Raw genomic sequence first — 23,637 nt, 5'->3', positions numbered from 1 at the left:
CCAAGGTTGTCAAAATTATAAGTGCACATGTAACATAAAGTCTTAATGACACCCTTACTGGGCATTCAGAGCAATTAGAAAGATCTCTGTGTGTGTGTGCGCGTCAGTCTTTCTTTGATATAAATGGGGAGCTCCAAGGTAAAAAGGTTGTAAACCACGTTTTACCGTACGAAATTTAAATGTATTCAACTTATCAGTGTCTGATGATTCAGTCATTTTTTGTAAAACTTTAAAGTTTTGCAAACAATAAAATTTCTTTTTTTCATAATTAAATTTTGTTTTTATTTATTTTTTAGACGTTTGCGTCGGCATCCCCCCCCCCCCTTCTTCTTTTGTGGGTTTTACGTTTGAAAAAAAGAGACCCAATGGACTACCAGTATCCTCTCTTGCTCCCGCCTTTATGCGGTTGCTATGTCTACTCAGCGTTTCTATCTGAGTGACGAACAAAGCAGCTAATCAGCGCAGAGCTGGGCGGGAGTTTGTGTGCACACTGAAGTGCCTGGTGGTGCATTTCTACTACTACTAGGATTAAACCGCGTTTGTGTACAGCGGCTGCTGTAACGATGGAAAATACACTGTAAACATCACCGGGGAAGACTGTACAGGTAACAAAAAATAAGCTGTATTTTGATCTCGTTTTTCAGGGTTATTATTCAGCAGAAGCGAGCTGTTTGTAGTGTGGTAGACTGCGGACTTTTACAGGCACGACTGTGACATTGTTGAAGCAGCGAGACTGGACACGCTTGTTTGACAGTAAATAATGTTCACAGATACCACACAAAGACAAATGAGCTTGTACGATGCGGAATAACTTACAAGTTAAATAATTAAATTTGTATGTAGCAAATCCATATACCGGCGTTTTTATAGGGTTAGAAAATGACCAATGTATCTACTAATGTTGGTTTACTTTCCAGTGAAATGTGCACTAACTGATTTTAATTAATTTCTTTGTTTGGTTTTATCTTTTGCTGACATGATGTATATTGTCTGTTGTGCTTTTTAACATGTTATATTTTCAGTTTAAATGATAAAATTTTACAGGTTGTGTAGTTTTCCCGCAGGCAGGTTGAAGCCACTATACCTGCACCAACACCTCCCAGAGCTGATGTGAAGCATGTCTGGTTCTAACCATCCGTTACCACATATACGAGGTCTATTAGAAAAGTATCCGACCTTATTATTTTTTCAAAAACCATATGGATTTGAATCACGTGTGATTACATCAGACATGCTTGAACCCTCGTGGGCATGAGAGTTTTTTCACGCCTGTCGGTTACGTCATTCGCCTGTGGGCACTCTTTGAGTGAGGAGTCGTCCACCCACTTGTCGATTTTTTTCATTGTTTAGGAATGGCTCAGAGACTGTTGCTTTGTTTGATAAAAATTTTTTCAAAACTGTAAGGCACAACTGAGTGGACACCATTCAATAAATTCAGCTGGTTTTCGGTAAAAATTTTAACGGCTGATGAGAGATTTTGGTCTGGTAGTGTCGCTTTAAGGACGGTCCACGGCGCCTGACGGCAATCTGCGCTTCGAGGCGGCAGCGTCTCGCCGTTTCAAGTTGAAAACTTCCACATTTCAGGCTCTGTTGACGCAGTAAGTCGTCAGAGAACAGAGAACTTTCAGAAGAAGTCGGCATGAGGAGTTTATTCGGACATTCCATTGTTAACGGTCATTTTGTAATGAAAGAACGTGCGGGCAGAGTCGCATGTCGGGCTGGACCCGACCGCGGGGGGTCGCGACAGGAAAAACACCTCCGTTGGAAATCTTAACGGGCAAGTTGGAACATGCCCAAGCTGTTAAACAATTTCTCAGTTACTCACTTGTTGAAAGCCATTAAAAGCCGCCTGAATTCTACAAATGGTTTTCAACACGGAGGTGTTTTTCCTGTCGCGGCGCACACAGATTTGCCGAGTCGTCACGGAAACGACTTGGCGAATTTGCGCGCACGTCTTTCATTAAAAAAATGTCCTTAAACAGTGGAATGTCCGCATAAATTCCTCATGCCAGCCTCTTCTGAATCTTCTCTGTTCTCTCATGATGTCCTGGGTGAATTGAGCCTTAAATTAGGATGTTTTAAGCTCGAAACAGGCCGACGACAGCGCCTGGAAGCGCTGCAGGACGTCCCGCTCCGTGGGAAGTCCTTACACCGACAGAAACACCCCATAATCTCTCATCAGCCGTTAAACTTTTCACAGAAAACCATTTTAATTTCTCGAATAGTGTCCACTCGGATATTCCTCACAGGTCCAGAAAAAATTTTGATAAAGCAACGCGCGCCGTCTTGAGCAGCGTGTGAAACAAAGGAATTCAGCCGAGAGGGCGGGACCACATCTCACTCAAGGCCTGCCCACAGGGAAATGACGTCACCGACACGCGTGAAAAAACTCACGCATGCGCACGAGGGTTCAAACATGATTGGTGTAATCGCATGTCATTCAAATCCATATAGTTAAAAAAAAAATAAAAGGGTCGGTTTATTATCTAAGAGACCTCGTATACTGGGGAAGATATGACAGCATGAGACCAAACTTGGTGCCACATTCACCCTGATAAGGACTGATACTAGAGTATGGAACTCGGATATCTTGACTCAGTTTGATGCTTTTATGTGTTTGGATGCAAAACAAACAAAAAAGTCAGTGGTTAGCAGGTTCTGTTTAAAGGAAAAGCCTCAACACTGGTCATAATTGGCGTGCTGTGCAGTATGTGAACTAGGATAAGATGATTTTTTTTTTTCTATCCATTTTTTATTTATTAATTTTTATTTTGCATTTTACAACATGACTGCCATTTCTGGAAGGGCATTGCATACTTCCGGTTTTGGAATAAGGCTTTGAAACAGATGTCTCAGCTACCAAATCCAGTCAGCAGGTGCAGGGAGCTTCTCTTGGCCATTTGGGCATCAACGCCTCAGCATGGATGGATGTGGCCGTACCATTCAGGCCTTTTGAATTGGTAGAAGGTGGCCTGCGGGTTGCTATTGGGTCCATGCTATGAGCTTATTATTGATTATGCAGTGGAACCAGTGGATGCCTACAATCCTCCTCAGGGCTCTGTGGTCAAAGCCTCAATCCTGGCTGCATGGTGTTGTTTAGCGGCCAGGTCTCAAGTCCTTAGAGGAGTACTGACACCACTGAAGCATTATAAATGCTAAGTTTTGTCCTTTAGGAGATGTGGTAATGTCTACAAGGTTTAAGGTTAGGTTTAGGGTAAGGGTTACGATTAAATTTTTCTGAAAGAAACTTATTAAAAAGTTTGGAAATGTGAAAAATACTAATGCTTCTGGAAGTCTTGCCCAGTAGCAGAATTCTGATGTAGGCTATGCCCCAGTACATGGGCTGCATCCTTATTTGTTAGCCTGCTAAATCATAAGTTGTGCAATAAGGCTGTCCCATTTGAGGGCTCCTTGAAATGCAACTGATGAGAGTGTAGTAGCTTCTCCCAGAACATAGGATGCATCTTTTGCAGCCCAAATAATCCCATAAGCCATCCACAGTGAAAATTTTGTTTAAGACAAAATAGCAGGTAAATTTAAAAACAAAACAAAAGGACAATGTTGGGCTCCACAACTGTAAATAAGTAATTTTTACAAGTATAAGTACTGAAAAATAATTACTAAATTCCAGGTTACGCCCACTATGTTAGCTTGTCATGTGCAGTTGTCAGGTCAAGTGGTAGGAGCAGGAAAAGCTAATGACACACTAGCAAATGCTCTGTAGGCTAGACCATCTCATTTCAAAATGGTTGGTTCATGGTTGAGTCAGAAGGCTTGATCTTCATAGCACCCAACCTTAGAAGTATGAAGCCACTGAATTGGGACTCTGTAATCATCAAAAGTCCATTTGAAGTCTCACTGCTGAGAGTTGACCTTACTAATTTAGTGTCAAGTCGTCATCTCATCGATGACTAGTCATCTAGCTACTTTTATTATTAGTCCTTCAAAAGCTAGTCTATAACCCATCAAGGGAAATAAAAGTGGAACTTGAAACTTTCTATGAAGTAACGATGGGTAATATAGACTAAAAACTATTTCATGGTATTTTTTTAATGATATGCTGTAAAAGATTATATGAAAATAGTAACATTCATCATTGTCTTTTTGGCCGCCAGTCATCTGAGTACAGTCTAAAGTATTTTGCTTTAATTTCAGGAGATGCAGCCTAGACCAGAATGGAATTTCCCTTTGAGTGCTCGAGAGTTGTTTTTGTTTTTCAGTTTGACATTTAACTTCCATGTAGCATTATCATAAGCTGCATCTTTACACTGCAGCATAGCTGTCTTCTTAAGCCCTGGTCCCATTGAATAATGAAGGATGAATAATGAGCCATGTAGCATGTTTTCTTTTGGTACGAGTCCAGTTGTTCAACAATCGTGGGAGAATAGGGGCTCTTAGAGGCAGAATATTCAGCTAACAAGGCTCATCAGAATCAGAATTCTTTATTTGTCATTGTTCCTCAGGGGCTCAATGAAATTCAAAAAACAGCTCTAAAAAGAAAAAGCAGTGCAAAAAAAAAAAAAATAAAAATTGCACTTTGGATGGCTTATGGGATTATTTGGGCTGCAAAAGATGCATCTCTGAGCGTCGCATTAATTTCAAAATTTAGCAACAACAGCATGTGCGTCAGGCTGCAGTTCACCTGTGTGCCTCTCTGTACCTCGCATGTGCCAGGTATCAGCCTCTAGTGAGCCACGACTGACCTGTCATTTGAGCCCCGTCCAGCCTGGAGTGACTCGTGTCTCCGCATATGATCCATGACAAGCCACATATGATTCATGTAGCACCCTGATAACACGACGTTGGTGCACATTTAGGCATTGGGTTTGTCACTTTTTTAAATGCAATCCAAAAAAAAAAAAGACGCTGCACTGAGTGAGTGCGCGCTGCCACAACTATGGATCACTTCAAAAAAACAAAAAGACACCACAATGAAGTGCCTGCTTTAATTATATACACCTGCTGTTGCAACTGTGGATTGCTTCCAAAAAAAGTATTCCTTTATTTCTTCCACGGCTTGCAGTCACCATGATCCAATTTTTAACTTTGTGTTATGTCTGTAAAATCTCTCTTTTGCGCACTCTCGTTCTGTGTTCCTGGACAGCTCTGCACCATAGACATCCCATAATAGACAGGTATTATGGTCACGTGACCTGGAGCGCTGAGTCGCCCATCTTGAAAGGTTGAAGCGCTGCAGTGGTCTCTCGCTGGCAGTGGAAAATGCATTTTTTGCGTTTGTAATCGCTGTCGATTCTCTGGTCGACTTCTCCGGCGTTATTTACATTTAAGACGTGAAAACTTGTGCTTAGGTCAATTCAGATACGTACAAGCCCTGGCAAAAATTATGGAATCACCGGCCTCAGAGGATGTTCATTCAGTTGTTTAATTTTGTAGAAAAAAGCAGATCACAGACATGACACAAAACTAAAGTAATTTCAAATGGCAACTTTCTGGCTTTAAGAAACACTATAAGAAATCAGGAAAAAAAATTGTGGCAGTCAGTAAGGGTTACTTTTTTAGACCAAGCAGAGGGAAAAAAATATGGAATCACTCAATTCTGAGGAAAAAATTATGGAATCATGAAAAACAAAAGAACGCTCCAACACATCACTAGTATTTTGTTGCACCACCTCTGGCTTTTATAACAGCTTGCAGTCTCTGTGGCATGGACTTAATGAGTGACAAACAGTACTCTTCATCAATCTGGCTCCAACTTTCTCCGATTGCTGTTGCCAGATCAGCTTTGAAGGTTGGAGCCTTGTCATGGACCATTTTCTTCAACTTCCACCAAAGATTTTCAATTGGATTAAGATCCGGACTATTTGCAGGCTCTGACATTGACCCTATGTGTCTTTTTGCAAGGAATGTTTTCACAGTTTTTGCTCTATGGCAAGATGCATTATCATCTTGAAAAATGATTTCATCATCCCCAAACATCCTTAAGAAAAGTGTCCAAAATATCAACGTAAACTTGTGCATTTATTGATGATGTAATGATAGCCATCTCCCCAGTGCCTTTACCTGACATGCAGCCCCATATCATCAATGACTGTGGAAATTTACATGTTCTCTTCAGGCAGTCATCTTTATAAATCTCATTGGAACGGCACCAAACAAAAGTTCCAGCATCATCACCTTGCCCAGTGCAGATTCGAGATTCATCACTGAATATGACTTTCATCCAGCCATCCACAGTCCACGATTGCTTTTCCTTAGCCCATTGTAACCTTGTTTTTTTCTCTTTAGGTGTTAATGATGGCTTTCGTTTAGCTTTTCTGTATGTAAATCCCATTTCCTTTAGGCGGTTTCTTACAGTTCGGTCACAGACGTTGACTCCAGTTTCCTCCCATTCGTTCCTCATTTGTTTTGTTGTGTATTTTCGATTTTTGAGACATATTGCTTTAAGTTTTCTGTCTTGACGCTTTGATGTCTTCCTTGGTCTACCAGTATGTTTGCCTTTAACAACCTTCCCATGTTGTTTGTATTTGGTCCAGAATTTAGACACAGCTGACTGTGAACAACCAACATCTTTTGCAACACTGCGTGATGATTTACCCTCTTTTAAGAGTTTGCTAATCCTCTCCTTTGTTTCAATTGACATCTCTCGTGTTGGAGCCATGATTCATGTCAGTCCAGTTGGTGCAGCAGCTCTCCAAGGTGTGATCACTCCTTTTTAGATGCAGACTAACGAGCAGATCTGATTTGATGCAGGTGTTAGTTTTGGGGATGAAAATTTACAGGGTGATTCCATAATTTATTCCTCAGAATTGAGTGAGTCCATTTTTTTTCCCTCTGCTTGGTCTAAAAAAGTAAGCGTTACTGACTGCCACAATTATTTTTTCTGATTTCTTATAGTGTTTCTTAAAGCCAGAAAGTGGCCATTTGAAATGACTTTAGTTTTGTGTCATGTCTGTGATCTGCTTTTTTTCTACAAAATTAAACAACTGAATGAACATACTCCAAGGCCGGTGATTCCGTAATTATTGCCAGGGGTTGTAGATTCTATTTTGAAGTCAGATTTATCATAACTGTTGATTGTTTCTCCCTATAAGGCTGCAAATGGAGAGTAAATTGGAGCTCCTGTCAATAGAAAACTCATGTCATCTATCAACTCTCTGGCTGGTTACTCTTTTTTTTTTCCTCTCTCTCTCTCTTTGTGCTTTGACAGTGAAGGATTAGAACAAAATCATGAGCAGAAGAGGCAAAACAGGCAGTAAAGCCAGGGCCAAGGCGAAAACTCGCTCCTCCCGTGCTGGATTGCAGTTTCCAGTCAGCCGTGTCCACCGTCTGCTGGGGGCGGTTGTGCGGGGCGTGTGAGTGCTGGAGCCCCTGTTTACCTGGCATCTGTGCTCGAGTGTCTGGCTGCTGAGATACTTGAGCTGGCCGGCGTTGCTGCTGGGGACAGTAGGAAGACTCGTATCATTCCCTGTCACGTGCAGCTGGCTGTCCGCAACAACGAGGAGCTCATGAGCGGCGTTACCGGACGGTTCGGCGATCTCAGCCATCAGGTGCTCGAACGCGGACGGTTCAGGGATATTGGCGGTCAGGTGCTCGAAAGCGGACGGTTCTGGGATCTTGGTGGTCAGGTGCTCGAACGCGGCTGCCCGGTGTGCAAGGGTTCTGGCACCCACGTGCTCCGCGTGGTTGCCCTTCCTCAGTGGGCATTGGGCGCGGTCAGCTGGGGGCTGCGGTCCAGCATGGAATGATTTCATTCTAATCCTTCCCTGTCAAAGCACACACACACACACGCACAGAGAGAGAGAGAGAGAGAGAGAGAGAGAGAACACGAGTTTCCTATTGACAGGATCTCCACTTAACACTCCATTTGCAGCCTTATAGGGAGAAACGATCAACAGTTATGATAAATCTGACTTCAGAAATTGAATCTACGTATCTGAATTGACCTTTACATCTTAAATGTAAATAACTGTGGAGAAGTCGGCCAGAGAATCAACAGTGATTACAAGCGTAAAGCATGCGTTTTCCACTGACAGCGAGAGACCGCTGCAGCACTTCAACCTTTCAAGATGGTGGGGCCACAATCCACTCGGGGCAGGCCTTTTGTACAGCTCGATCCTATCTAGTAAATCTGTGCTCTGTGCGGCTTCACTGGCGTTATTTCTTTCATGGCTTTAAATACACAGCCACTTTGACACTGTGATCTAACTTTTAACTTTGTGTTTGTGCGTTATTCACTGCAAAATCACTCTTTTATGAGCTCGCGTTCTGCCTAAATGTTCATTTTGAGCACGAGTCATTGTGTTAGTGGGCACACACAACAGAGCTCATCTGATCCATTAACAAGATATTAAATAGAGATACTTTTACAGCTAGGAATGAACATGCAACTGTTTTACCAATCTATAAAAACATTAAAAATAGTTAGATTTATGCTGTTCCAAAATATGTTCCTCGTAGAGCAGGAGAGAGTGGGGGGAAAAAGCATCCAGAGGAAACGTCTTCTGTGATTCCAGAAGCCATTGGAGATGTTTTCAACATCCAGCGTTTGACAGAAAATGATTAATCCGCTACAAAATAATTATTTGTCCAGCCGTTTATTTTTTTCACACCATGCTCGGACTCTGATCCGCAGCCTGAGGTGTGTGGCAGGCTTCAGGCTGTGCAGTGAAAGCAGCAAACACGTTGCTGCTTTTACATTTTCATAATGGATCAATACATTTGGCAGAAAAAATATTTTCAGAGGAAATTTTGACCCGGTCATTAAATGAGGCACAGGTCCCGATGCAGGATTCCCCATAGATGGTCGGCGCCTCCTGACTGTAATTAATCCGTTACATACATTTTGCTCACATCGGATAAATCTCTTGTCCAATCGCAATGTATTTCCATTAAAAACCCAGAGCAGTCTGGATGTGTGAAGTAACAGAGGTACAAATTAAAGTTCAGTGCTCTGACACTCGCCAATTTCAGGAAAGTGGGATCGGAATCATTTCCCTGATTAAAACTCCGACCGTTTATTTTTTTCAAACCATGTTCAGAATGGGACCTGAAGCCTGACGTGCACCTGTTAAATCAGACACTGATTTAACACATTTCTGCTTTCAAGCCTTCATCTGCCATCATACGAATTATATGTATTATAATAATATATTATATTATAATATAATATGTATTATAATTCGTATTATATATTATATATTCGTATTATAACAGTTTTTACAGTGCGATTACAAATGGATCGGAAAAGTCTGCAACTTTACAGCCGGTAAAAGAGGAAAATGTACAGCTTACCTTTGGTTTGGGGGTGATGATTGTAGAAAGAAAAGCTTGTTGAGGGTCAGATTAGTCCAGAACAAAGCATAGTCCAGAGACAGAGAACTTTAAAACTGTCACACACGCCATTGTATGACACGGAGTTACAGAGCTGTAGCTGCATAAATCAGGCTTTAAATTAATTAAAGAAATTATAATAAATTGTAAATTTATGTAAATTTGATAGCTTAACTATTTTTATATTGATTTTGATAGCACCTGTACCTGGATGTGTTGCTGTATGTGATTAAACAGTTTTAAAAAAATGTTGAAAACATTAAAGGTTCATTCAGTAGTTCAGTGCAGTTGGAACCAAAATAGCGCCACGTTCTGAGTTGACGCCACTCTTTCTATCAAGGCACACTAGTCTGGATGGAAAAACTTAATGAATCAAAGATTTTTTTTTTTCTTCAGTTTTACATTTAGTAAATCTGTGGTTGTGTTGAGTTAATGATTGTTTAGGCAAAAATGAGCCTGCAGTACAAAAGTCTGCTGGTTCATACAGCATAATCACAGTTTAATCATGTTTTCGTGACCATTAAGTTATGTCTTTATCTGAAAAATGACTTCTATGTATAAGAAATGTGTTTAACAGGTGTGTTGACTTGCATGTGGAGCCCATTTGAACAGCAACAAAAACAAAAACGCAGTAAAACATTCATGACGAATCCAAAAGTACATTAATGGTCAAACAGATGGTCTCCAGCTCTGATCATCGCAGTGTCAGCAGTGCAGTACTGATCACAGATGCACTGAAATGATTGATTTCTGAATTAATTTAATTTGGTGTTATTTTGTTCGTGAAATAAAAAAAAAATTATTATTGCCTAGTGAGGGTTCTGTACTCTAATAGAGGAAAATCTGATTTCTCACATTGTTGATGGTATTGCGCAATCTGTATCATGGTGCACTGTCACACCTGTGATAACTGACACCAATGTACCCACCCCCGATTACGCACCTTTCTACAAACTGATGTAGATGACCAGGGGCCTCATGTACAAAGACTTGCTTGGACCGTTTACTGAAACATGGTGTACGCTAAACCCCAAAAACTGTCCTACACACAAAAAATTTCAGATGTATCAAAGTGTCTGTATGCATGGATCCAAGCACGTTCCTTTTGTACATCCCAATCAATGTGGAATTGAGCACACAGGCAGATGTACCAAACTCCTCCCTGTCCACGCCCCTATTTACAAAAAAATAACTTGCTCAATGAACATAAAAAAATTGTAAAGTATTTCCACCCAAGTAAAATGCGTTATCCTAGCCAGAAACAATTTTTCTGAGTGACTTAAGTATAAATTTATTGGGTCAACTTGATGAATTTGGGTTACTGTTACCTAATTACCATGGTGCAGGCCAACTAGATTTGAAAAGGTAAATGTCGACCTGAATGTAAATTTGTTGGGTCAACATGATGAATTTGCGTTACTGTTACTCAATTACCATGGTGTAGGCCAACTAGAGTTATAAGGGTAAATGTGCAAAAATAAAAAGTAAGTACCTTCATCTGCTCCCTTGTTTGCAGTCGGGGTTGCCACAGCAAATCTGAGGTGGATCTGCATGTTGAATTGGCACAGGTTTTACATCAGATGCCCTTTCTGACACAACTCCACATTACATGGAGAAACATGGCAGTGGTGGGGTTTGAACTAGGAACCTTTTGTACTGAAACCAAGTGTGCTAACCACTTGCACACAGTGCATAATTTGTAAAGTGGGAGGTCCCGGAGCGCAGAGGATGGGTGGCTCCGGTGCAGGAAAAAAAAAAGAGGGGCGGGGGGGCTTGCGAACAACGCTGTGCGCCACACCGAAAATAAACTGGGCATGTATTGTAGGCCTAATAACACTAGTCACACCAAATCCGGATAGAGTACAAATTCCTGTTTAATGATGTACTGTGGTCCCTCGTTTATCGCGGGAGTTATGTTCTAAAAATAACCCGCGATAAATGAAATTATCACATTTTCTCACTTTTCTCTCTTGTGTAAACACTCTCTTTTTTCTTCTGTGCGAGAAGATTATAAACAGACACACGCAGAACACAATACGCGGCTCTCCCTTCACTCACTGCCTCCGGGGGTACGGATGCGGGACCCGCAAAGAATCCAAGTCCTCTCTTGGTGGCCACGGAGCTCTGCGGCTGCGGTCAGCATCCGGATCAAAACAGCGAGCGTAGCCTCTGGACCTGTTGCCAGATTTGGCGCAATTCCGCACAGCAAACAGGAGGAGGTGGCCCGCTGCTGCATTTACCGAGCCCGCAGAAAGCGCATCGGAGGCAGTGAGAGCAATCGCGGTGATTTTTTTTTTTTTTATATATATATATTTTGTTAGTCAAGAGAGGTGGCGGATCACCGGATCCAGTATAAATAGCTGGCAGAGCCAACGTCAGGCCCTGCTTGCACATCACTCTGATGACTTCTTGTTTTCACATTATTAGCAGTTTCCCAGCATCACCTGTACGTGTAGCCAGAGAACAATAGCTGTAGAAACGTGCATATGTCAGCCATGAACTTGGAGTGGCGCACCGCACATTTCCACGGTCAGTTCAGTTTTGACACATCAATCAATCAATTTTATTTATATAGCGCCAAATCACAACAAACAGTTGCCCCAAGGCGCTTTATATTGTAAGGCAAGGCCATACAATAATTACGTAAAAACCCCAATGATCAAAACGACCCCCTGTGAGCAAGCACTTGGCGACAGTGGGAAGGAAAAACTCCCTTTTAACAGTAAGAAACCTCCAGCAGAACCAGGCTCAGGGAGGGGCAGTCTTCTGCTGGGACTGGTTGGGGCTGAGGGAGAGAACCAGGAAAAAGACATGCTGTGGAGGGGAGCGGAGATCAATCACTAATGATTAAATGCAGAGTGGTGCATACAGAGCAAAAAGAGAAAGAAACACTCAGTGCATCATGGGAACCCCCCAGCAGTCTAAGTCTATAGCAGCATAACTAAGGGATGGTTCAGGGTCACCTGATCCAGCCCTAACTATAAGCTTTAGCAAAAAGGAAAGTTTTAAGCCTAATCTTAAAAGTAGAGAGGGTGTCTGTCTCCCTGATCAGAATTGGGAGCTGGTTCCACAGGAGAGGAGCCTGAAAGCTGAAGGCTCTGCCTCCCATTCTACTCTTACAAACCCTAGGAACTACAAGCCTGCAGTCTGAGAGCGAAGCGCTCTATTGGGGTGATATGGTACTATGAGGTCCCTAAGATAAGATGGGACCTGATTATTCAAAACCTTATAAGTAAGAAGAAGAATTTTAAATTCTATTCTAGAATTAACAGGAAGCCAATGAAGAGAGGCCAATATGGGTGAGATATGCTCTCTCCTTCTAGTCCCCGTCAGTACTCTAGCTGCAGCATTTTGAATTAACTGAAGGCTTTTCAGGGAACTTTTAGGACAACCTGATAATAATGAATTACAATAGTCCAGCCTAGAGGAAATAAATGCATGAATTAGTTTTTCAGCATGACTCTGAGACAAGACCTTTCTAATTTTAGAGATATTGCGTAAATGCAAAAAAGCAGTCTTACATATTTGTTTAATATGCGCTTTGAATGACATCCTCATCAAAAATGACTCCAAGATTTCTCACAGTATTACTAGAGGTCAGGGTAATGCCATCCAGAGTAAGGATCTGGTTAGACATCTGAACGTTAGCATGGAGACGGACGGACACCACGTTTTTGTGTGTTCGCAAGCTTTTTACATGAGGCCTCAGGTGTTGTAAAACTGATGCTTTAAGTTTGTAATTCATATTACACCAGAGACAGTGAGATGATGCAACAACAACTTACCTACTTATTGTACGTGTTGTTAGAGGTTGTCATTTATGCAGACAGATGTTTGCACCTTGTCACAGGAAAAAGTGATGCACCCTCTCATATAAATGATTTTTCATCACAACACTGCGGCAACCATTTTGGTTGCCACAGTTAGGGCTGCCACAAAGGATTATTTTGACAATCGACTAGTCACAGATTATTTTTGCAATTAGTCGATTAATCGGATCATACGGAAAAAATGTGGCTTATTGCACCACCATGTAGCTGCTTCTTACAATAACCATCACACACTTCAAGCTTGAAGTGTTTAAGGTATGTGCTAACTAAAAATAAGGCAATTAAGATGACATTTTATTCAACTTTTAGGCTGCTTGGTAACAAAGTCGTTCATTGAAGAGGAATGTATTTTTTTTTTTTAGCACTGTATCGTAGCGTTCTAAAACATTATTATTATCACATTTCCTATTCAATCATGACATCGTTGTTATAACGTTACAGCAAACACATAACGTGTCCTAAGGCTTATGAAATCATCATTAATGTTAACGTTTACAGCTAAGTAAGTAGCTCACTATAGATGTTAATTGTAGTGGCTAACTAGCCAATTAGCTGACAGAGATGACTCTTACTTCATTAGAATCAGCCACAACATGCTTCCTTCTCAGATGCTCCTGCATCACTGTTGTACTGCTGTGGAAGGCAAGTTTTGCCTTGCAGATTTTGCATTGCACATTTTTCTCTTTAATTTGGTTAAAATGCTTCAGAACGTTTGATCTTTATCGCTGGCTAGCCATGATATTGTTTGAGCATAACTTATGACATTACAGCTGACCCGGATTACCACGACTGCGCATGTGTGTCAAGGACAGTGGAAGATGCAGCAGCAGTTTTGAGAGAAAAACAAAGCTTGAAAAATAAAAACTATGCCGATTATTAAATTAGTTGCCAACTATTTTGATAGCCAACGTAATTGTGACTAGTTGACTAATCACGATTCACGGTATTGTACTAAGCCGTGGTGATTCTTGGTTCAGTTGTGAGAGCTCGTCAACGTCGTAATAAGGGTCATGATGTTAGGATTAGTGTTGTGAATTGGAAAGACGTGTCCGAGCTTCAGCACAATAATTTCGATATGGTGTATTCATGAACAGCCGTGATCAAAATCATGTTTGTTGGAACGGGGCGTAACCTGCTATGGCTTATTTCAGTGAGCACATCTGATTCTGCAGCATGTAGGTATTCCCAAAGCACATTTCTAAAGATCATTTCTGATATTTTCTTCTTAAATCTTTCTGTTATTAGCTGATAGAAGAAAAGTGAAGGTGTACAGTATTTTGCATTTAGACTGGAACACTTTGTGCAGCTGAGGATGACTTAGTGAACTGTCTTCGTGTTAAATATTCAAAGACGCACCTGTGTGTATGCGCTTGAAGGTGTGCATAGCTAATCAGCTGATCATTCCACATCCCAGGTGATTTTTATTTATTTATTTTTTGCTATTCAAACTGTAATACTGCAGTCATTGTTCATCCTCATCCTCTCCTCCAAACACATTACAATTTGCTGATGATAAATATCAATTATACATGTGTGTTTCTTATGTAGGCTAGGATGTTGCGAGGTCTTTCCTCTTCTTTTCCAAACAGAGCAGATCCCAGAGGCCAGGAATATCGGGCAAGAAACACTGAAGATAACCTGTTGCATAATGTAAAAGGCTCTTGGCACTTAAAATTCAGGATTCTATATTTGTTGCCTCATTAATCAAGTTCTGTTGTAATTAAGTAAATGTAATTGAGGTTGCGTCATGACATCCTGTTGAGGAAAACATGTACAAGCTCCTTGAGCTGTTCCTGGGGCTTGAGCCCAGCCAAGGTCTACCCCCTCAGTGGCAGATGGGAGGATCCTGGGGCAGGATGGAGGAACAGGCTTTGTCCTCCTTTCTGACTCTGTTTCTGGTTAGAGGCTCATTACCTCCACCAAGGCGGTTGTATTTTGTCCTGTATCAAATGGTGGCCTTTTGTTCATACTCAAAACCGAAAGAACGTTTTATAAAACTTGGTGGGAACTTTGGGTCTGACCTGGAGTGTAAACTGTAGAATTTTGCAGCACCTGTGGATAAAAGCGGACAGAGCCAAAACAACTATTGTATTCTCTAGAAACTTTTTTTTTTTTTTTACGGGTTTATTATTGCAAGATTGGGCATTTTATGTTTCTGATGGAGGTTTGTGTTCCTTCTCGTTTTATGCTGCACTCAGTAAGTATTAGTGATGGGAAGAGGTAAAAAAAAAAAAAAAATTTAAAGTTTTTATTTAACTACAGGAAATTGATTATAAAAAAAACCTTCACAATTTTGGGGAACTCAGCCTTTACATTATTTGTTTTTTGAAACAAAAGTTCAAAATCCAAAGACCCAAGTTGGTTTTTGACACGAGTGAAAACTAATTTATCTGACATTTTTCCAGTTTAAGTAATTTGAAAGCAGTTTGCCATTGATTCAGAGCTGTTTTAAAACCAGTTAAAAAATAAATCAGTTTTAAAAACAAACTTGGAATCATTTTATCCTTATAAAAGCAGTTTTAAAAACAAACTTGTAATCATTTTATCTTTAAAAAACAAACACATAATTTAAAATCAACTTATGTCTTCCACGTATAACTGAGTTTAAGACATCTGCTTTATAAACGAGCTGTTTAAAACCAGTTCAGAAACAGACGTGACTTTAAAAAACAACCTTGAAACCAGGTTATGCATTATTTAACAATGAGACTTTGACAATCTGTCTTGCAGCTGTCCCTGCTTCCTTTGGGTTGCCATAGTGGATCCAGTACAGATCTGCATTGGTATTTCTCAAGTTTTCCACTGTACACCTTTCCTGATGAAACTTCAGTTCTACATGAAGAGGTTTAGATCTAGTTGAAGCTTATAAAATGTATATCAGCTGAATTGAAGCACTTTAAAATGTGTTCAGTGACATGTTTCTATTGACCTTTGCGAACAGCAGTTTAAAATTTGTCAAAAGTAGTCAGATGTTGCAAAAACAAACAAACAAAAAAACAGAATTCTGCAGTTTTGGCTTGATAACTGAAACATGATTAATAATTAATCAATTCATGACTTATTTTAGAAACTAAGGCAAATAAAGGAGTCTTATTACAATGTTACTAAAAAAAATAAATGTGTGATGATGACATACGGTCGTCCACGGAGGTCTCGATCATCAATTTGCTACTTTAAGAAGAGAATTTTCTTACCCAGACAGAGCTGAAAATTTGTCTTAAGTCTTTGAAATATAGTAACCCTTATTTATTAGTAGTAAGCACAGAATGTTTCTCTACCATGACAATGAACATTTAATATATGGTTCTGTCTATGCTTTTCTGCACACTAATCCCTGGAGTGTTGGACATGAAGGCTGGGCAATTAAAAGATCACATTAAATTCAGTTGCGATAAAATTTAAATGGATAATTATATGATATATGTTGGGCGTTTGTACTTGATAGGGACAGCTCTAGCAGCCTGTTATTACACAACAGTAATAAACGTCATAACAACAGTTTTTAGCTACCATATTAAAGTGTTGTTTGAGCTACCATTGGTTAAGCAAAAACAAAGTGAGCGAGTAAAAAGTAGAACCATTGAGCAGCACGAAAAATGACTATGAATGTGAACTTGCATCATCCAAGCTGCTGTCGTAGACTTGTCCATAAAAATTATAGAGGGATATGCTTTGCAAACTAAATACCCATTACTACACTGGATGATGTTGAAATTGAGCGTGGCCCGTTGGATGTTGCAGCAATATCAAAGATTTTGTGTCTGCTACCTACAACTCGCATGGAATGTCTCAATCCTAAACCTACTTCCAAGCATCTTATATATGTTACTCTGGAACCACCCCTAAACCCAAACAGTTCAACTGTCAACCCCACTGAGGTCCTGAGTCTGGGTCTCATTAACATAAGATCACTAACCTCAAAATCATTGTTGATTAATGATCTAATTATTGATCATCACTTAGATATGATTGGGTTATGTGAAACCTGGCTTAAAGCTACAGCTGTCCTCCCCTTAAATGAGACCTGCCCACCGGCGTATACATTTAGTTACGTCCCTCGAGATGCGAAGCAAGGCGGGGGTGTTGCTCTTATTTATAAATCTAGGTTTAGCTTATTAGCTGTTGGGGGTCACAAATATAACTCATTTGAACATGTGACTCTCCACTCTGCCCACGATGCTACGTATTGCCAAGGTCAGAAGAATAAAAATTAGCTGTATTATGCTGCGTTCACACCGGGCGCGACGTGAGTGACAGCAGCGACAGGTTGCCATGTAATCCCTATGGAACGACGCGTTTTGGCGCCAAGTCACGCAGCGCAATGCAGTGGATGTGAATGAAGCGATGCGAGTGAAGCGATTTTGAGCGATTGGCGCGTTTGTGGCGCGATATTGCGTCGCATCACGTCGCGTTGCCCTCCTCCCCAAGTTGAAAAATCTGAACTTTTTCGTCTCGTCGCGCCGCGATGACCAATCAGGGACTGAATATGTAGTGACGTGGAGATGTCTGGAGTTTGACTGAAGATGTGAACATGTCCTGTATCTGGTAGCAGCCTGTGAGCAGGACTTATGTCTTTTTTGTCCTTTATTTCACAATTATGACAAGAGTTTTTGGAGCGAGCAGCAGCCCCACAGCAGCGGGAGCGGAGTTTCTTTTCCTTTTATTTTACATGCACGCGCAAGCGAATTGTGTGTGGAGAATATTTTACTTAAGTACACCGATGTATAATAAAACAAATGGTGACTGGTTTCTAAACACAATTATGACAGAGTTTTTTGGGAAAGAGCGAAGAGCAGCCCTGCAGCAAGCAGCAGAGTTATCATTCACTTATTAGGTTTACAGTTTCGCTGCCATGTTTAGTGGAACAACAACCTTATTTATCACTACGGCGATGCATCAACTCCTCAACTACGACTGAACTCGAAGCTAGACTGCCTAATATCTTAGCTTCACGTTTGGCAAATGCCCAATTAGTAGACAGTCTTGTGGATAATTAAACTCAGTGCTCAAAACTACATGATTGTGCCACCTTTGTTAAAACCATGCCCCCCCCAAAACACAGTCACCTTGGTTCAGTGATTACTTGTGTGACCTCAAGCATAAGGCTAGAGGTCTAGAATGGAAATGGCATAGTTCAAAATTAGAAGTATTTCACCTTGCGTGGAATGATGCTATCGTAGACTATAAGCATGCACTATTGGCTACAAAGTGGACCTATTACTTTGATTTGATCAATAAAAATAAGCATAACTCAAAGTTCTTGTTCGACACGGTGGCAACACTTATACATAGACAAACACCTACAGTGGCTTGCAAAAGTATTCAGCCCCTTGGTATTTCATGCATTTTAATTTGTTTATGGCATTTCAAATACAAAAAGTAAATCAGGCTTCTCAATATAAAATTTTCTAAAATGATCTTCCTTAGACTCAAACTGAAAACAAATCTCTACAACTTGATATAAATTAATTAAAACTATAAAAGCCAAGATGATGGGTTGCGTAAGTAATCAGTCCCTTTGGTATAATATCTATAAATAATCAGTTTAATTGCCAGTTTTCTTCAGACTAGTCAGGAGATAGATACATGAACATTTCCAAGTCACTGAATATGTCTTGAACTTTATTTACATTAGTTATGAAGAAATACAAACAGTATGACACTCTATGGTGAATCTGTGTGGAGTAGACAGTTCTCAAAAACTGAGCGACTGTGCAAGAAGGAGAAGAGTGAAGAAAGCCACTAAGCCACCCAGACAACACGGAAAAAGTTTTAGGCTTCTGTGGCTGTGATTGAAGAAATTGTGCAAAGTGCAAATTCTGTGTTTTGTATCCCCAGTTAGGGGCTGAATACTTTTGCAAGCCACTGTATAAGTCGCTGTCCTTTTACAGCACAAGATTTCCTGGATTACTTTGAGAAGAAAACAGAAGACCTTAGGTTGAACATTTCCCAGCATGCCTTAACCCAGCCACTACACCCTGCTGTTGAGGTGGGTGCCATTAGTGAGGTATTACTTAGATTTACAGAATTTGATAGTATCTCACTAGGCATGCTGACAAAACGCGTAACGTCTACAAAAAGCACAACCTGCTTATTTGATCCAACACCAACAAAACTGTTTAAGGACCTGTGGCCCACTCTTGGGCTGACTGTGCTGGAAATGATTAATCTAGAGCTGCAGCTATCGATTATTTTAGTAGTTGAGTATTGTATCTATTATTCTGGCAATTAATCGAGTAATCAGATAAAAAGTACTTTTGCATTTTTAAACAACATCAATTGTCCAGGGCTCTTCCTAAGCAATGGCACAATGTCTATGCTGCAAAATCTTAGTAAATCAGAAGAGACACGAACATCCAAGATGTGTTTTTTAAAAAAAAAAGAAAAAAAAAGGGCGTGCTGGATCAAAAGAGACAAAAATATCAAAGCAAAAATTGTGCAAAAACACTTTATTTGGACACAAATAGCAAACTATCTGTGCCAAAATCTTGACATTTTGCTGAAATGGCGATGGGATATGATTTTTGTTTTTACCCCAACTTGTAAAATTTAACATTTTTTTTTCATAAGGTTGGTGTGCTAGGTCCCTGTTATTTATTTTTTTTATTTTTTTATTTTAATCCCTCTTTCTCTGCAATTCAGTAGATGCATTTCAGTTGGAGGTTGAACATGTAAGCATCGCAGTCAGTTTTTATTATTATTATTTTAAGTTACTGTGTTTGTGAAGCGTTGTGTGTTGCCCTAAAAAGACAAAAATTAAAAAGTGAAACACAAAAGAAAGCGTGGACTTTTGCTGAGAGGATCTTTTAGAAACTGTTTGTCAGTCTAGCCGGGGACAGAGCTGTGACTCGTCTGGCCTCACATCGGGCAGAGAGAGACAGCAGCCGACTGCCCAGTCAATACTCACTCCCCACGTCGAGTGGACCGTGTGTTTTTTAAAAATAGACAAACGCACAGCTTTGCTTTAAATGTGCAGTCAGTCTATTTCAGATGATCAGCGTGGACCCTCTTTGTCTTAAAAGGCTTAATTTTACTCTGTATGTCACGTTGGAAAACTGTAGCTTTAGGCGCTAATTTGATTAGCGTTTACACGGCTTATGGGCGTACCCTAGTCGTCGTCTGTTTTTTTTTTTTTTTTTTTTTTTCCTAGGGACATTACAGTGCCACACACAGGCCTGGCATATGTACTACAATGTTAAATGAAGCACAGAATTTGCCTCGAACATTTTTGTAATCGAATTATTCGAGTTACTCAACTAATCGTTTCAGCCCTAGATCTCAGGTGCTGCCTTTGATACCGTGGATCATCATATTCTATTTGATAGGCTGGAGAATCATTTTAGGATTACTGGGTGTGTCCTTGCATGGTTGATGTCATACCTGACCAGTCATTCTCACTGTGTTTTGTACAATAACACTACCTCTAACCTTAGTGACATGAAATTTGGGGTTCCACAGGGGTCTGTGTTAGGCCCCCTGCTTTTCTCCCTTTATATTGCACCCCTTGGGCACATATTGCAGCGTTTTGGGGTTACCTTTTACTGCTATGCTGATGACACTCAGTTATACATCTCATCTGCATAAAATCCTTAGAAGATTGCCTTGCATCAGTGAGAAGCTGGATGTCTAGCAACTTTCTACTTTGAAACTCTGATAAGACTGAAATGATGGTTTTTGGTCCAGTGAGACATCGGCATCAATTTGACCAGTTAACGCTTAGCCTAGGCTCGTGTGTCATACATCACACTGACAAAGTGAGGAACCTTGGGGTAAGTTTTGATCCCATGTTGTCCTTTGACCTCCACATTAGAGATATTACGAGGAGTGCTTTCTTCCATCTGTGAAATATGGCGAAGATTCATCCCATCCTGTCTATGGCTGATGCTGAGACCCTGATTCATGCCTTTGTCTCTTCTAGATTGGACTACTGCAATGTTCTATTTTCTGGTTTACCGCAGTCCAGCATTAGGGGTCTCCAATTGGTTCAAAATGCTGCTGCCAGAGTTTTGACATAAAGCACAAAGTTTGACCACATTACACCCATTTTGGCATCTCTTCACTGGCTTCCTGTCCCAGTGAGATCAGATTTTAAGATACTGCTACTAGCCTATAAAATTGTTCACAGACTGGCACCTCCCAACCTAGCTGACCTAATTAAACCCTACGTACTGGCTTTGCGTTCTCAAGCTGCAGGACTACTTTGTGTCCCTAGGGTGAATGAAAAGTCTGCGGGTCACAGACCTTTCTCTTATCGTGCCCCTGTTCTGTACAAAGATCTCCCTGCATCAATAAAACAGTTAGATTCTGTAGAGACTTTGAAATCCAGACATAAGACACACTTAATTTCCCTTTTGTATGGCTAGCATACTGGCATAGTATGTTTCTATGCTTTTTACTCTTTTAACTCAATTTATTAGGAAACGGAGCAGGCCGTGGCCTCAACTTCATCTAAATTTTGGGTCTTTTAATGAAACGTAGGGCTAGTGGCCCGCAGTCACCTTATTTATTCTGTTTTTCTTTTTGCTTAATGCTGACAAATTACACTGTATTTGTTGTCTTTCTGATGCTTGATTCTGCTTTTTTTTTTTCCTTTTCTCTCTGTTTGAGGTGCGGCTTCATCCAGAGATGGGTGTGGAATCTGTTCCGGAAACCGTCCTGTGCACCGGAAACATTTCCTGTATGTTTGTTTTGTAATTTGTGTCGATAGCATGGCCCAAGCAGAGGGTCACCCCTTTGAGTCTGGTCTGCTTGAGGTTTCTTCCTCAGAGGGAGTTTTTTCTTACCATTGTTGCTCTGGAGGTTGGTAAGGTTAGACCTTACTTGTGTGAAGCGCCTTGAGGCAACCTTGTTGTGATTTGGCTCTGTATAAATGAAAATAAATTGAAAATTGAAATTGAAGCTGAGGAAAGCTGTTCATTAAAAAAGTTATCTGACTGAGGTTTACAGTTGCATTGAAGCAAGATTAAAGTAACATACAGACCTCTGTTATACAGTTACCTTTGGAATAAAGACATTTATTGACTGAAATAAAAACATACATACTTTGTTGTGTGACCAAAGATATGAGAATTAGTGGTGTGTAAGGGGAGACCCCCCGCGAGTGTAATTGAGTGGTGAGTGTTTTAGACATGTTCACAAGACTCACTACACCTTGAGAAGTGCCAGCAACTGTGTGCCATTGTGTGCCATGTGAGTTTGCTTGTGGTGGATAGTGGCATGCTAGGTGGCCAATGCTACACATGCCTCTAAATGCCACACAATACCTTCTGTGTGAAAGGGGCTTTAGACATGCGCTCCTGGTACTATATTATTAAGAATTGTTGTATAGCACTTTATTGCCATATAAGTGTTTAACAATATAAAATACAATAAAAGACAAAGGCCCAGTCTCAATCCTCTTTTGTACCCCTTCCCCTTCCCTTTGGCCCTACCCCTACACCTACCCCTTTAAAATAAGGGGTAAGGCGAAGGGGTATGCTTCTAGCCCTATGAAATGAGACACTCCTCTGCCTTAGGGGGGGAAAAAACTGCGCATGTCAAATTGGAGGGGAAGGGCCGAGGGGTGGAATTGAGATTCAGCCAAAATCTTAACGAAGGAGCCCTCAGATTTCTTTAGGTAACAGTGATTATCAGGATACTATTCAAACTGGTGGCATTATAAAATTATATATCGTGGTAAATATCAGTCTCTCCATATGGTAAAATATATTGTTGAATTTTTTTTTTTTTTTTGGCTGTCATATCGCCCACCCCATTAGACACGCCGCTGTCTTAATTCATAGTCAAACCACTGTACGTGCCCATCTTAAGCCTGTATGTGGACATAATGTTGCGTTAGGAGGGAGCAGGCTGTCACTCTCCTCCTTATGTGGTGCTTACTGAATGTGACGCTCACCTGGCTGGAACAGTGGTGAGCTGATGACTATTTATATAAGACTTTTCCATGAATCAAAGGACAAAACAAAAAATAAACCCAGTTTTCAGAAACATTTCTGTTTGGAGTGGAAAAGCTGACCCTGGAATGACACTCCACCACATCAGAGCCTGACCTTACCAGGTCCATCTGGGCAGTGATTCAACGTGTGTGTAATATGAGGGGACGTGATTTCTACAGTCATTAACAGCAAATTTAGCCCTTCATATTCAAATAAAAACCGAGACTGTCTTTCGTGGAACCAGCAATCGCACCAGTGCCAGCCTGATGACAGAACTATACCCTGCATTTAGCGACTAAAGAAGCCTGGGTGATATGTCACAACTGCTTCCTTAAAATGACCACTCCATGAACTTTTGAATAAGATTTTCAACAGTTTCAACAGACAGAAGGCAGTTAGTGTGAGAGGGAGCACGCAGAGTGATGAACACAACCTAAGCTGTCCTCTGGACGCTGAAGCAGCTAACTTTACAGAACACATTTTCAGCAGTATTTCAGTTCATTTTTCAGAAAATCCGTGCTCGATGACCAGACAATTTGAACCAAGAGCCGGTCAGAAATTTGCTGCTACCCGCAGCTAGA

The 23,637-nt window shown here is 40.7% G+C and overlaps 1 protein-coding gene across 2 annotated transcripts in view; it reads left to right on the top strand.

Moving 5' to 3' along the window:
* The first annotated feature begins 494 nt into the window (after nucleotides 1-494).
* The window catches only part of fcho1 (FCH and mu domain containing endocytic adaptor 1), a 202,089-nt gene continuing 178,946 nt past the window's right edge, over nucleotides 495-23,637 (top strand). Inside the window, exon 1 of one of the 2 annotated variants that reach the window (XM_034180163.1) lies at nucleotides 495-605. The gene's annotated coding sequence lies outside the window, so the exon portion shown is untranslated. The remainder of the gene's footprint in view (nucleotides 606-23,637) is intronic. The other variant, XM_034180161.1, reaches the window with a different exon arrangement.

The sequence above is a fragment of the Thalassophryne amazonica genome, chromosome 10 (assembly GCF_902500255.1).
Source record: "Thalassophryne amazonica chromosome 10, fThaAma1.1, whole genome shotgun sequence".
Lineage (NCBI taxonomy): Eukaryota > Metazoa > Chordata > Actinopteri > Batrachoidiformes > Batrachoididae > Thalassophryne > Thalassophryne amazonica.
Note: the sequence above shows the minus strand (reverse complement) of the source record. Positions and strands in the feature narration are given on the sequence as shown.